The sequence below is a fragment of the Platichthys flesus genome, chromosome 2 (genome assembly GCF_949316205.1).
Source record: "Platichthys flesus chromosome 2, fPlaFle2.1, whole genome shotgun sequence".
Taxonomy (NCBI): Eukaryota; Metazoa; Chordata; class Actinopteri; order Pleuronectiformes; family Pleuronectidae; genus Platichthys; species Platichthys flesus.
The window spans coordinates 17205677-17219295 of record NC_084946.1 but is presented as its reverse complement, the minus strand read 5'-3'; positions in this window follow the sequence as shown (position 1 = coordinate 17219295).

Sequence of the window (13619 nt, the reverse complement as noted above, 5' to 3'; positions counted from 1 at the left end):
AGTGCATTAAATAGATATAACATATATATATATGTATAACATTGATTCTATGCAAATGATATTGACTCTGTAAAACTATTATTCTCAAAACTAGCTAGAGACTCCTGGTTACACACATCATGAACATCGACTTGTCTGACTTCAACAGAGCAGATTCATGCACTGTGCACAGTGGTTTTACAGTGCCACCTAGTGGTCAGCATATTCTTTTTTGCAATATTCTGTGGGAAGGCATTAAAGAATGAGCAGCTCATTGGTAGCTGATGTGTTCAGTTTTCTAATATATTTCATACACTCTTCAAAATTCAGTGTTTAATCAATCATTCCCTTAAAATCAAACACCTTTGCAATAGGTTATGCATATGCAGTTGTCTGCACTTTTATAAGAAGTAACTAAAATTGAATCCCAGTAACAAAAAACTACCAACCAGGAGAAAATCAGACAGATAAGCCTCACTGAGTTCAGCCAGTAATTGGTAAAAGAGCTGCAGCATAGATTAGCTAGATCATAGATGAATATCTAGTGTTTGGATTGACATTTGAGGATCAATGCTCAAGTAATCTCATAATTTGGTGTTTTAATGATGCCGTTGACTTCCAGCTCTGACAACAACCCGTCACTGGATTATGATCTGGCAGCTGGGACACATGGTTCACATATATTTCATGCTGATCAAGACATTCAGTTACCACTTGTGCCCTGTGGATGGAGGCATTGTCTACCTGGAGCACCGTGAACAAGACGAGAGACAGTTATGATTTGTCGCCACAAAGGAGTTGCTTGGTGAAAATATGTCCACCTATGTAATTTATGTATACCACTAAAGATTCGACTGAACAGTGGACGGTATTAACCACACTTCTTTCCTCTTTGGGTCTTCAAAAGCACAACCTGTCTATCAGAGATCTTGTTTTCAACACCCTGATCAGGATACCATGCTTGACTGGTTTCCTTCTTCTTCCGTGACCAGCACTCACAATCAGGTTACATTCATTTAGGTGTGTTTATCGAGATTTAAGTGAGAATATAATCAGATTAGGATCTCGCCCGAGGCGTGAACGGCTGGCGAGAGGGAACAGACCACCCGTGGACTAACACCCAGCTTCCCGGTTGTGGCTTTCTAGTTCAAAAGGCCTTTTCATTAAATGCTGTGATATGATTAGAAAGGCCACCAGAGCTGTAGCTGTAACACAAGGCTGGGGATTGAGGCATTAAAGCTCTTTGTGTTTCCAAACAACACTTCACACCGTTCCCATGATATAAGCTCATGAATGTTTTGAGACATGTTTGAGCCGATAAAGATAATGGATTAATTCATTGTGGCAGCTTTTGAAACTATAGATCATATTTTGTAATTTGAAATATGATCTATAGTATATATCTTGATTTGTTGTTTGCAGTTTGTTGCAGGCTGGGATATTAAAGAAATAATTCACCAAAAAATGTAAATGCACTCATTATCATTAGTAGGTGAGGTGTTTGAGTCCACAAAACATTTTGGAGTTTCAGGGGAAGTTGCAGAGAAGGACCTCTCATGGATTTTTTTTTTAATATAATATTTAATATGTGCAGGCTATTAGTGCCATAATGAAAAAGTTGCCAACCCTGCCTTTAATTTTCTTAATATTTCGAAAGTTATATTTTCTGAAATTTGACAGACTCACAGTTGGGGTCGCCATGAACAAGAGTGAGGGGAAATATCTGTGTCACCTCTCAAGGATTTTTAAAATAATTATATTTAAGATGAGAACGTTACGAGTGCCTTAATGAAAAAGGAGCCAACTTTGCCTTTAACTTTCATTAAAGAAAACATATATATAATATTTGTTTCCTCTATTCATGTCAATGTCTTGTTTGGATATCAAATCAAACATCCATAATTAGTGTCATTAAACTTTCAACGTCTCCGGGCTGCCACATAGTACCTGTTATATTGCTGGTCAAGTTATCAGGCCACTGGGAAATGTCCCAGTACCCCTAATGTGCACTCAACCACTAAACTAAAATACAAATAGTATGTGACATAAGGGGAATATACATAAAATGATAATAGTCCCTTTAATAGAATTGTAATGCCTATAGCTGGTTTACAGTTTGATCAAAGAGTAATAATTCCTCATCAGGTTCAAGTTTATATTGGATCTGGAGAAGATAAACTAACTAAACTCATATAGTCCCACATTATAATACCAGAAGTTACCAGACACTTTAAAATAAATGTGTCTAAAAGAAAAGATGCGTGAGATTTCTTAACTTTGGGATTTCAACCTAAAAACTTGATTGTTCATTGTGTTCAGAACCATGAAAACACATTGTAACTGACATCAAAGTCGTATATTCCGTGCACATTGTCTCTTTCCACTATTAGTCAGACATACCACTGAACAACTCATGCAAAAGAAAACGAAAGAAAGAAAAGTAACTTACTGAAATAGACTATTGTATGGAGACTATATCATCACATAGCTTTGATTAACCTGAAACTGGCTGCACACTCAAATGCATCCAGAAAATGAACCTCTGCTTCTCTGTCCAGTGTTTATTGCCTCCTACATTCCAAGTTATTTCAATCACTGGAGCAAATACCACTGACTTATCTCAGGGTCATACATGTGATTAACTCCATGCTGCTCTTTGATCAATGCCTTTTTAACAAAGCTCAACCTGACAGGGAAAAGTGGTTCTTATCCCCACACACACACCCACACCCACACACACACACGGTTAAAAGTAATTGAAATGATGGAGTCTCGTTCAATGTTTAATGTTTTAGTATCTGCTGCTTTGTGACGTGTTTCCCTGAAGCCGAACTTCCAACAATGTGGGCCGTGGAAGCAGAACATTCTTAGATACTTTAACGTGTTTTCTCTTATCGAAATGCTTCCACAAATTGTTAGATTCACCGAGACAATCCTGCTCTCTGACTCTGCATGCCCGGCAGGTCCTGACCTCCCATCTTCCACACCATTAGGCCCTCCTTTGAGCGTGTAGCTTCAACTGACCTGAACTAATTGTTGACCACAGACCGACCATGTAGTGTGACTCAATCCTTCAGACGTTCAAAGCTTTGACATCCGTCATTTCCTCTCGGCTCCTTGTTACACTTCACCTAGCTCACAGTCGAACATCAAACTGACTCAATCCACCTGATGGCAGTGGGAAATGTTGTGTCTGCTGCACATCGGCAGGTATTTGGCGACACTTCTGTGAACACTCTCTTCTCTCTATTTCCTGTTTTGTTCTCAACACTGGTGGGTTGAAACATTTTTGGGATTCGGCTGATTTTGTCCACGCTTGTTAAATAGCTAATTTTTGTAATTCCCCCTTCTTTCTACAGTCCGTGATTATTAAAGCCCATGTTTTCTCAGAAAGTGGCGAAAATACTGGGTATAAACTCCAATAACAATCATGGTCAGAAACTGTGGCCAACCTTTGTTTTGTTATCTTATTTTCCTGCAGTAATGTCCCTGAATACATTGTTTTCACTTCCATCTCCTCCACTTTCCTCCTCAAACAAAAGCTGCTGTCCTCAATGTCTTCATCTGTTGTTTGTCTTTTTATTTTACTTTAACGCATCAATTACTTCAAATTGCAGCATTTCATAAAAGGAAACAGCTGTGACATTTCAGCAAGATGGAGACAAAATGTAAAGGAGGATCCAGAGTTTAGAGTTTAACACAATGACACACAAAAGTCTCATCCTGAATTATTTTCAGCAGGTACCAACAAATGATAAGGTCAAATGTAAGTGAATTCAATCATTACGTTTCAGATGTGTGAAAGATAAACTCGTTCACATTTTTTCAAGAAATTCGGAATACTCACCTATGCCGTTGACACAGCATTGACTACTCATTTGACTCATGATATACAGTATTAGCACTGTCGCCTCACAGCAGGAAGTTCTCCGATTCACATCTCAGCATGGTCTTGGTGTATGAAGTTTGGAAATCCGTTTGGGTTTTCTCCTGCAGTCCTTAAAACAATCAGATTTGGGGTTAGGTTGATTGGCAACTCTGAACTGACTCTAGCTGAAAATAGGTAGGTGTGAATATGTCTCTGTATATATCCTCAACAGATAAGCAGTAAAGATAATGGATTGATGGAATACAAAATCAACTTTCTGACATTTTATCAAGGTTCAACTAGATTTTCTTGAAAGAACAACTCCAATTCTTCCAGTGACATATTAGAAGATGAATGAAATGGGCGCCACCATGCAGCCTTTTTGAGACACAAACATCCAGGTGTCTGTTTCTGTTTCCATGTGCTCCCCGGCTCTGATACATTTCACCACCAAAACAACTGGAAGGTGCGGAGGGAACTGTCAGGAGAAGCCGGGGTCTGATCAACTCCATTTTTCCCTGAAGATGTGAACTTTGGCAGAGCAGGGCGAGACAATAACTGACGAGGGCAGGAGGACTTCAAAGTTGCGATGATTCATATCTCATTCAGTGAATCGGAGGTTCCATTACGGCTACAACTTATGCACTCATGGAAGAAATGCAGGTTGTCTCTGTCCTGGAGGTGAGAGGGATGAGCTGCCTGCAAAGAGAAAATCCTTCGCTCAGAGTTAAATTAAAGTTTACAGGTGGAGACATTTTTCAACTGAAGATTAGCTTGTGCTTGACAAAGTGATCTCATTGTTAATCAACATGGAGAAAAACGGTTCATTCAAAGTGTGCAGTGCAGAAGCAGCTACCAGTGGCTGCTCCATTAATTCATATTTAAAGCTGCAATAATTGATATTTCAATATCGACAAAGGATGACATTGTTATTTGTGATGTAAAAGGCATCTTTTGCATTGAAGGGAATGAAAAGCTTCATTAGCTTTACTTGGTGTTTGAGGATCTTTTTCCACATTGTTTTGGTTATTTTGACCCCAACGCCGCGAAACAAGTGACTGTTTCGCGGCCTTTAGCAGTTGAAATGCCAAATATTACTTTAAAGCTTGAGACTGAAACAGAGCGCCCTCACAGCAAACACTTTGAAACACCTCGCACGCGCTTCTGCAACATCGTTACATCATGTAGCATCACAATGACTCACATTTACATAACACACAGCCAGCTGCTAGCCAGGTAAGGCCGGAGCGGAGGCCAACATTTCCTGTGAGCGATGGAATCAGTTGACCATCACAAAAGAGTGGGCAAATTGGCCAATTTGAGCAGACTGGGCTTTATGGTGAGGGGGGCCTTGAAGAGACAGGAGCTAAGCTTTTCAGACAGAGGCTGAAAAGAGGAGCTGCAGCATAGAATTCTCTGAACATTGGAACATGTAAACCTTTTAAAGTAATAACACAAATTAAAATGATTGAACCTAACTTTTTTTTATTAGCCGTCATAGTTCGATTCCCACATTTGGCCTGGTGTTGTCACGGTTTGTTTTGACACTTTTTACAGATTTAAAATGGTTTATGATTTTCTTAGTTGTTTCTGTAAAATAGCCAGTCTACTTTTGACTCACAACCTTTTGTATATCATTGTTTCTTATTTAATTCTGTCTTATCCACTGTCAAACCCCCTTTTTGATCCTCAGCAGATCAGAAAACAATGAAAGCGAGAAGAAAAGGAGGCTCCCCACTGTAATACCAAAAATAAGGTCACGCTCTTGCGAGTGACTGAAAAACTCAACAGTGGAGTTACAGTGTGAGGTGAACAGACCAGAGAGTTCCTCTCAGAGAGTCCCTCACTGATCTATTCAGGGACACACTGTCACCTGAGCAGCCGACATGTTGGAGAGAGTGAAAAACGATTTTCATTTCACAATCATGCAACAATTGTCTCAGTTTACTCGTTCTGACACATCTCTACACCAGGATTATCTCACTGCATGGGAACTCGCTTGCCTCCATCTGTTGAAGATATCAACAGGAATTTCGGTGCTTCAGGCAGAAGGTCCAGTGGATCTGCTTTGTAAATGGCCAGGAGCATCACACATCCAGATTTGATATGGATCGGGTTTCATAAATCTCACGAGTTGCTCGAAGCCGTGTTACTTCGCTGCTGAGAGCTTCCTCAATGTCAATTTCATGGATATCATCTGTCTCTCTTCGGTATGAAATACAGATGTAGGATCTCTTTCCCACATTTGAGAAGCAATGTGATACAGTTATGTTTTGTGGGGGATTGTTTGTTTGCTTAGCCTTAGCTCTTCCTGTGGACACGAAGTAGCCAGCCACAGTGGACAGTGGCATCAGACGGTTAGAGTCTCATGGGTAAAAGAAGCACTGAGGGATGAAGCATGAAATCGGTTTAAACATCCAATCAAACACTACCAGTGCACTGGGCATAGGATCTGCCTATGGATACTCATATGAAACATTGTTATGAATCTTGTTTGTTTGTATTTGTGGGATGTTGAATGTAATTTCTATTTAAAGTAGAAATGGCACTCAGAGGAGCACATTCCTCCCCTAAACCCTAAAAGTCCCCTTTGTGAAACCACATCCAAATCTTTCTTTTATTCAGATCTGCATCGAACTGCACCCATCGATTTTCATTACTGATTTTTTTCCCATCAAGATCTATAAATTGCCTTCTGGAAAATTGGTGAATATGTAAAATCATACTAATTAAAGCATCTTGTTATGTTAAAGAAAGTGAAAGACTAAATCTGGATCCACTGAAAAATTGTATGGGTGTTTTCTTGGCTAACATCAAATAACTTCTTTGGCAGAGGGTGATAAACAATCTTGTTAAATAATGTTTGAGAATACTTCAGATTATAATAGATTATTGGCTGTACAAGTTTTTGTGCATATATTTGGTTTATATATTTGGACATCAACATAGAAGTAGCAGTGGAGCTGCAACAAGCAATAATGCAGAGACATCAGTTGCACTGCATTTAGTTCACAAATTTGCCACCTAACAATTGGTGATCCAGTGACTTTTTAGCTAGTGCCACCTCCAGGTCAAAATTCTGATGTGCCATTTACGACCAAAAGGAATGATCGATATTACTTTGTGATTGGTATTATCTTAACGTGCTATCATCCTAAACTAGGCTGATGAATATGATAATCATATGTGTCTCGCAATAGGAAGGTAGCATTGTCCCTAAGCGACATTAAAGTAACTCAATCTCTCAGGCAATCTTTATTATATTCAAAAGTCAATTTTTGGCTTTGCTGATCATGATGGAGAAAACAGATCATGTCCGACTCCGTTCAGCTCAGAGCGAGGGGGAGCGTCATCCTCTCAGGGTTAGGGTCTCTCCACGGGAGATAGGCACTAGGATCTGAGCATCACATTACAGAGTAACCATACAACGGTAATCCTCTCAAACACTTAATCTCACCCAGCATGCAAATACTTGGAATCTGTCACTTGAAGGCAGATATCTTTCAGAGTTTTGTTTATTCTGCTGCTACTTAAAAAATGTAAACGTCTTTCACAGATACAGAGGATGCGGCTACACACACTGTCCAGAATCAGTATCCAGACAGTTTTGTTGTACTGAGCTTGACATCTATGTTTTTAAACAAGATTACCTTCTATCCCTACATGACAAGTGCAGTGTCTGCTATATACCTACCTCTCTGGAGTGTGCTGTTTGTTTGGCCTGTGATCAGTTGCCGTTCCCGCACGAATGCACAGCGGGAGTCACAATGGGTCACCAATTTATACACATTTCATTGATATCAAATTTAGAGCGTGTCCAAATCACGTGAAATTTGACACAGCACTTCCGAGGATCGTTAACAATACACGTGCCAAGTCTTAAGCCAATAAGATCAACGGTTCTTGAGATATGCAATCCACAGACAGACAGATTTGTCTGGAACATTAAGTTTTCAGCTTGATACTTATTTAAATTAGGGAGAAAAAAAACAACTCTCCCATCTCCAGGGGAACATCTATGAGTAAATAAATGTTTTATTTATCAGGATATTAAATGAGATACTCATGATTATTTTTTGCCACCAAAAAAGTCCTTATATCATCTTAAGAATAAAAATAAAACGTTAACATAGAGTGTGCGAAAAACTCCTAAAACCATATCAACCACATGCACTTGATTGTCTCTTGCAACAAGAACAGACGACATTTGCCGCGTTTATCTGAACTCAGCCCTCAGAGCTTTGCAGCGCTGTTTCGTGTCCTCTTTTGATTGCCTGAATCCAAAGAGACAAACAAAGAAAAGCTGATTGTGTTCGTTTACTTACTGAAATGACCGCCAGTCTCTAGGGATCTTCTGGGAAGAGACTCTGCCAAACGCAAGACACCGGGAACGCAAAACAATATGTCGTGATTTCCTCTTTTTTGGGGTTGCAAGGATTGCATGTTAACCGAAGGAGGTTGCATAAAACAAAGACGAGTTTGGCTTTGATCTGACTAACAATGTTAGATCAGGGCAAGGTGTCTGATCTCAGAGTTCCTGCATGTAAACAATGAGGAAACCTTGCTATTGTTGTCGGCGGGAGAAGTACAGCAAGGTTAAATCTCTCTCAGATGCCTTCTACAGAGCCACGTTATGAGGTCCTGTTTGGCTGAACATATTCTGAAAAACAATCTCCAGTTTCTGGGCTCTTGTTGAGAATGTGTCTACAATCTTTTCCACTAATATCTTTGTGTGTGTCACAGTGCGGTCTTGTCTCCTTTTTTTTAAATGATGAGTCCTATGATTAAATTTCTGCTCCTCGCACGTATTGAAGGGAGTAAAACTCCGGCTGTGGCGCAATCCGTCAATATCAGTTTCCCAAATCACGTCGCAGATGATAGCAGTGGAGTGCAGGAGGTAACCATTCAAATAAATCCGTCTTTAAAAGAAAACACCAGGCATCATGTTACTATTCATATCTGTAGCAACAATCCATGCATCACTACCTTTAGGATTCGGTTGGAATAGATGGTTTGTTATGAATAAAAACTTGGAAATATGACTCCAGGAGATATCAATGGTCTATTACCACTGAGGCTTTTTTAAATTTAAGTTTTCAGGGTCTTAAACAACGTTTTCTTGACCCTGCTTAATATTTTCAAAACTCATTTGTCTGGTTGTCATCTGTGAAAATTTCCATTAGGGGCCCGTCATGTGATATCTAAAGAAAACATCCCATTTCGATATGAGTGAACCACTTTTCATCACCACTACGCTGGTAAGTGGATGTGTTCTTTATCTTACTGTGCTGACATATGAGGAGACCTGGGTTTGATAATATCTTGTCTGTGACGAAAAGCTGAACCTAAAAAAAACCCGATAAAGGCATCTTTTTTTTCCCTTTTCAGGTTATTAATCAAAATGAAAACATGAAGCAATCTTGTGATCCATGTAAAACAACACTTTTACTTCATAATCTACCGTATATGTACATTTCAGGGAGTTGGAGTCATACCGGGATGGTTCGGGGCAAAAGTTTCAACAAACTGTGTAAAAAAAGGGGCCCGAAAAAATCCATGTGTATTTACATATCTCGCTGAGTACAGTTTGTGCGAACATGCCCTTAAATGACCCGGGACTTGAGAGAATAGAGCAGTTCAATAAATCACGAATCCCCCGTAAATATGTAAATTGTAATTTCCTCTGCACTCACCGTTGTGTTGTTTCCTGATTTAGTTCGTAAACACAACAACACCCTGTGAATAAGTCTCACTTCCAACGGTCTTGCATGATCTTAATTAATAAGTAACAGGCAGAAAATTAAAACAAGTGTCCATGAGAAAAACCTTATATTAGGAACAAGCTTCTGCACTGCTCATACCATCAGTGTTTGAAGATGTATTCAGATCCTTTGCTTCAATAAATGGACCAAAATCATACTGTGAAAATATTTGCAGCAAGAAAATTTACTTTGTTAATTCTAAATTTGTAACTTGTACAAAAACTATACGATGTTTTAAGGTAATTTTAACTTCTTTGTATACTTTTTGATAGTTTCATGTACAGCAATGCATCAGGCTTATTTTAAAATACTAACATATAATTATCTCTTTATCTTTTCAGGAGTTTATATTTCATTTAGCACAGTCCACCTTTATTTAGCTTAAGAAAAAACTGGTTATTTCCCCCCGGATAAAGGAATAATGCTTCATTTTCACAAATACAAATTCGCAAATAAATTTGGAAATAGGCCTACACCATTTTCACTGGACAGGAGGTACAAAGTGGAGTGAAAAAGCACACTATTTGCCTCAGAGTTGTAGTGGTGTAGAAGTAAACAGTGAACTCAAGTACCTCATATGAGAACATGCCAGGACAGTAAGCTATCCCAGCTTTAGTGACGGAAAGGAAAAAATGAGGTTATCTTATTTTTAGCTCGCAGACAATACAAAGGCATACTCCTGCTAATTTCTTATCCTGGCATCGTTATGTTTAATGTATCGTTATCAACTATTTGAAGCTCTAGATAAGACAGTGAATTCAATATGTTTGATTTCTAGATAGTTAAACTGGTCTATATATCAGAGGAAAGAGGTTGTCTGAGCCACAAAAGTGTGAGTTATCTCATATCTTATTTTATATAATAACTGAAGATGAGAAAATGGAGATCACTCTCATGTCGCAAAGCTAAACATGAAGTTAGCCAGCAGAATAAAGACTGGAAACAGGGGAAATAACTAATGCTGAGCTGGCTCTGTCCACAGTTAACATCATCCACCCACATCCCTATCACAGACCAAATGTAAGAGGCTTTGTGAGATTTCACCAAAGATTAACCACCAACACTGTAAATTCAATTTTCTTGTTAAAATGTAATCAGTCCAAAACACTGAGGATGGTGCCACAGATCCCTCTGCAGTTTGTTTTCAGAGTCAGTTGAAATAAAAGTCTTGCCACGGATGTATTCACAGAAAGACAGATGGCAGGGTGGCTGTGGCTGAGGGGTAGAGTGGACGCCTCCAACCTGAAGGTCGGCAGTTCGATTCCCAGTCTGACCCATCTGCATGCCGAAGTGTCCCTGGGCAAGATGCTGAACCCTGAATGCCCCCCCATAGAATATCAAAGTGCTGCGAATAGATGCCCTGTATGAATGTGTGTGTGGATGGGTGCATGTAAAACTGTACTGTGAAGCGCTTTGAGTGGTCATCAAGACTAGAGAAGCGATATTTAAATACAAAACCATTTATTGGGGAGAGCGTGGCCTAGGGGATAGAGCGGGTGCTCTGCAACAAGAAGGTTGCCGGTTCGAATCCCACTCTATCCCGTCTGCATGCCTGAGTGTCCTTGGCAAGATACTGAACCCCTAGATGGCCCCTCATAAAATGATGAGTGTTCTAAAAAATGTAAGTCGCTTTGGATAAAAGCGTCAGCTAAATGACATGTAATGTGTTGATTTGAAATATGGATATATTTCTGTTAAAATGTTTCAGGAATTATTTTTGAAATATGTTATGCTTTTAAAACAGTTGGTTATCAAGATCACACCGGATCTATTTTTCGTCATTGTCTCATCTTATTTTTTGCATGTACTAATTCTCATGTAATTTCTGAATCCAGCCAATCCCCCCCTGCTCTGCATCACCTCATCTCACAGATCCCGCTACCTGCCCGAATCTTTCAAAGATAAAGGTGGAGTATGCATTTGACATATAGAATGTAATGGAACAATCTTTAAATTTCATACGCTCAATGTCTCACTAAAGTATGTCACATATTTCATAGTTTTCCAAGATACAAGCTTCTAAGTAGACACTCCGGATTAAAAAGGGTTCATAAATCTTAAATGTTCTGATTACAGACATATCTTACCTGCCACATCATACATATACAGTTTGTTGTATAAACATTGTACATAGTTTCATGCAATGTTCTTCTTTGTCAATCCGCACCCACTCTACTCATTTTGTTATTAGATTCTGAGGAGAGCTGAGCTCAGAATATCCCAGGATGTGTTTAAATTAGATTGACCTCAGAATAACACCCATTAAATACAGATAAAAAGTAACAACAGATTTTTTATTTGGATTGGTGTGTAATATGAAGAAGCCACATATTCACATTACCCACGTTAAAAGAGTTAAAACATTCATTTAGTTAAAGATGCACCAAGAAATACCAAATAGAACACACAATTTTTGTTTCTTTTCAAAATAAACTGTCCAAATATCTAGAGATTGTTTTTATAAAGAAGCAATATTTCCAATTTACACAGTTATTTAAGAATAAACATCTAAATGCAAACAAAACAGAAGCAATATTTTGATGACTTCTTCCTCTAAAACCAAGTGGGAGCTCTTGTTTGTCGAATAAAATGTTATTTTAATTATGAGTCAGTCCGTTGATGACACTGCAGATATGATCTGTCCCATGTGCAATATCCCTTCTGTTTCCATCACTGACCTCCTCAATCTTTCCTTTATCTTTTCATGGGAAACACACAACTCTGAGTGGGATACCAGTCTCTCTTCATACAGGAAATATTCAAACCACAACCAAAGGTCGGTGGTTTTTCTTTGTTCTGTGCTTAGACAAAATACATTTGTCAGGATATGATATGATCACCGCCCAGTGACAGATATACAATTTTGTATGAAAGTGTTGAAGTGATGAAAAAGAGACTTTGCTATTCTAAGTCCTTTTCACTAATGCAACAAAGCATGATTCATTTATGGTCATATACTTTGAAAGGCAGTTTTTAACTTTTTATAAGTCCAATCTATGTTATACTCAAGGCTGAATGACAAAGAGCAACCATTTCATATGAACATTATCAATGCTCCGCTGACTCTTTAGTCCAAACTGCAGCCGCATTAAAGTCGTGTGAGAAACCAAAAACTATCAACTACTTCTTTCACTAACAAATCCAAAACATTTCAGGTGCTGGTGTCTTGTTTGACAAATCACTGATATTTTGGATATTAGCATTATCCCATAATCACAGCAACTGTGGATCTTGTTCAAAGACAACAGTTACATTCAATGCATTATATTTCTACATTTGTCCTATTTCATCCAATAGTGAGGCACGTATGTAGAAGAGGTTAAAGAGTTCACATATACATTCACACCACCAGACCACTCTGGTTATCTTTCTCAGGGGCACTTTGGAAGAAAGTGGAAAAGTAATAACACTTTCTCAAATTCTCAGATTTCCCTTTAGATTAAAGTTCTCCACGCCAAAGCCTCTTTTTTGGATAAATGATGTTTTATACACTGAGCTTCTTAACTGATGGCCTGGAATTACTGATCAGCTCAGCTGATACGTCTCACACTGAGCTCCGGCGCAAAAGGAAAATCCTCCTCCTCTTTAACGCTCAACGCCTGCAGAAACCTTTATGAAGGTAAATGTAGCCCCCATCTTGTTTCCATTTGACATGCTCCCAGTGTAATTGTAAACACGATATCTTCTTTCATTGGTAAAATAACAGCTATGACTGAAATCAGCCCGGCCAAGAAACATCTCAGCAATAAACACTACTCAGTGTGACAAGTGTGACAAAGTTTGGTGCAACAGTTTTTAATTTGTCTTAGAATTGAATGTGCTCAGCGTGAAGCCTGATGACAGAGGTGCTGTGCTCCTGTATGATAAAATCAGATGGTCTTTTGATGAACAGAACAACTCTGCTTTGTTAGTTGAATGTTGATTTGGTTTATATCTTGATACAAACAACATTGACCACATCTATAACATAGTATTTACTACATTAATCAACCCCGCAAACAAACAAGAAA